The sequence below is a fragment of the Penaeus japonicus genome, unplaced genomic scaffold, assembly GCF_977035675.1.
Source record: "Penaeus japonicus unplaced genomic scaffold, GWHDUDI00000001_assembly GWHDUDI00000010, whole genome shotgun sequence".
In the NCBI taxonomy this organism is placed as follows: Eukaryota; Metazoa; Arthropoda; class Malacostraca; order Decapoda; family Penaeidae; genus Penaeus; species Penaeus japonicus.
Window position 1 is genome coordinate 3,410,531 of NW_028234412.1, and position 2,500 is coordinate 3,413,030.

Below are 2,500 nucleotides of genomic sequence, written 5' to 3' on the forward strand. Positions count from 1 at the left end.
ACACCAATATTTCTCCCAATGCAAGACAAGGGTATGCCTTAAAGCTGTGACAGACTTTGGCAGGTAAAGGTAACTCCTTGTTCTGTGTGTGTTGGGTTATTGTCTCATTTCTCAGCCATCGCGAGACACACGTGAACTTCAAGCATTTGGATACAGGGTAAATGGTCTATTTTTTGGCCACACGTCGGGTAGTAGTGTAACTTGCGTGGTACACTTGACAGGACTTATTTGAGAATCAGGCAACGCCACACGATGTATTAAGGCTTTTTGCGCTTTCGTCCATTCACTTGTTTTTTTTGTGTCAGTCATTTCTTTGTTTTGCCATGTGTTTTGCCATCTGGCGAGCTTTCTTAATAGATTGGGTAAAATTATAATATGGAGGCCGTATATCTCCACTTAGTCTAACAGCAGTATTAGTTTTAACGGGAAGACAGAAGGCAATTTCTTCGCAACTTCATTTTTTTCCCGAAATAACGATCCCCAACGAAAAACAAAATAGCATCAAGGTATGGAGACGAAGAAGGCGACTTGCTTATTGTGATTTTAATCTAAACCTATTGCGGGGAACATTACGGTACTTATAGTAATCATAATAATAATTCTCATCATCAGTAATTAAATGTAGTTATTACTCTTAGTGTGTTAAAAAATAGAAAACAGACTAAAGAGTTAAAAATATAGATTTACCCGCTTGGCTGCGGTCACGGTATCCAACGGGTTGAGAGAACAAAAGGTCAGTTGTGTGTATTTCATTTATTTTTGAGTGATTAAGGGATTTGTTTTTCATTGCAATCTTTTAAAAATCTGAATCTGAATTAATATCGTTTTATTTTTTATCATTCTTCTGTGTTTTCCAAAATCCGTGGTGGGTGTTGCTATGAGGATCATGCGAAAGGGTCGATCGAAACTCAGAGCTCAGAGATGAAACCTTCGAAACAAGCGTCGAAGCTTCACTCTGACCCTAAGATCTAATGAATGGGAACCGCCAGACATTTCTAGCGGTGGGTTAGAGTGGCAGAGTGGGCCAGAGTGGGCCAAAGAGTGGGCCAGAGTGATGTAACCGACGCACAGGGAGAAAGCTAGAGCGCCTCAGAACTGAACCTCAGGAAGGAAACTCAGTTGCGAAATCTTCAGCGCCATCTTAGTTATCTCGAATGGACCGGCCAAACATTTTCAGAAGTGGGGCACCTATCCCTGTCAGACGCCCCCTCCCCCCTCCCCCCCTCCCTCCATAAAACCATCACTCAAAAGTAAACTTGATTAAACTCAAAACCGAACCTAACGACCAGTTGCAAAGTTTCCTACCATGTCAGATCTTACGAATGGACACTGCAAGACAGTTTCATTAAGATGCCTCCAAAAAGTAGCTCCCTAAACATAAGCTAGATCATCTTAGAGGTACCCCCCCCCAAAAAAAAAAAAAAAAAAAAAAAAAAACAATGGCAGATGCTTACTAGATATTCTCAGTGGCGGGGCGCCCTATCAAGTGACACCCCCAAAGCCACCAAGAGTAAGTCAAGTTAAGCCAGATGTGAAACTAAAGAAACCAGCTGCAAATGATTCCCCCCCCCCCCCCAAGTATCGTGAAGAAACACTGCAAGATATTCTCAGTGGTTGGGTTCCCTGCCAGACACTCCCCGAAAGGAAAGATAACTCTGGCAGCATTTTACATTCGTTTGTTCTTCCGAAGCAGTCAAGCGCCAGGAGGACAACGGAATGAGGAAATTCAGAATATGTCACATAGGTCGCTACTAAAATTATCAGTTATCACTTTCTTAAATATACATCATGGGACTGGTTGCAATATATCCTGGAAAAATCAGGATGTAAAGATTCCTTATGATGGTAATTGCTTGCTGTTATGTGTCTCGAGAAAGCACCTGCATTTGACTTCCTTGAATGCACACCTGGCAGGTGAACCTATATCTTAAATGTGCTAGCTTTGTCTCACTATTGCAGAGCCATGCCAGCACACCTGCTCAAGGGCTGTTTCAAACAGGCTATAGTTGGTCTGTGAATGATAACACGATTTGAATGACCTGCAATACACGGTCTTAGGTCGATGGCCGTGGCAACAGGAGCTTTATAAGTCGTCATGAACATAGCCATGTCATTTGTACCGCATCACTTCTTTTTTTTTGAAATAGTAAGAACGTAAGTTTATTTAGTAAAAAAAACTTAATGGTTAAGCTTGCAATATTATACTGGTGCTAGTACTTTACGTTCTGACCTTTTTTTTTGAAGATATTATAACCAATCTTATAGTGCATACTGTATAAATTGATCACTGTTCATTTAAGTGACAGCTGGGTTATAGAATGACAGTCTTTGTGACACATTCTGACATGACATGTAGCCTAGGTCCGCTCAGACGGCTACCCACCTGGTTCTTAGACTACTTGTGAGTTGAAGAACAAATGCATGTATGTAAAAAAATATATATTTGTCTTTGAGGATGCATGGCAGTGGTATATCCAATCATTAAGGATGTCTAATAAGC

The 2,500-nt window shown here is 41.0% G+C and overlaps 1 protein-coding gene across 19 annotated transcripts in view; it reads left to right on the forward strand.

Annotated features, from left to right (window-relative positions):
* Positions 1 to 5: 5 nt before the first annotated feature.
* LOC122252152 (uncharacterized) overlaps positions 6 to 2,500 on the forward strand; it is a 20,661-nt gene continuing 18,166 nt past the window's right edge. For 13 of the 19 annotated variants that reach the window (XM_086540453.1, XM_086540461.1, XM_086540457.1 and 10 more), the window contains exon 1: positions 6 to 63. The gene's annotated coding sequence lies outside the window, so the exon portion shown is untranslated. Of the gene's footprint in view, positions 158 to 2,500 lie in introns of all 19 variants that reach the window. The other 6 variants (XM_086540464.1, XM_086540469.1, XM_086540472.1 and 3 more) reach the window with 3 other exon arrangements.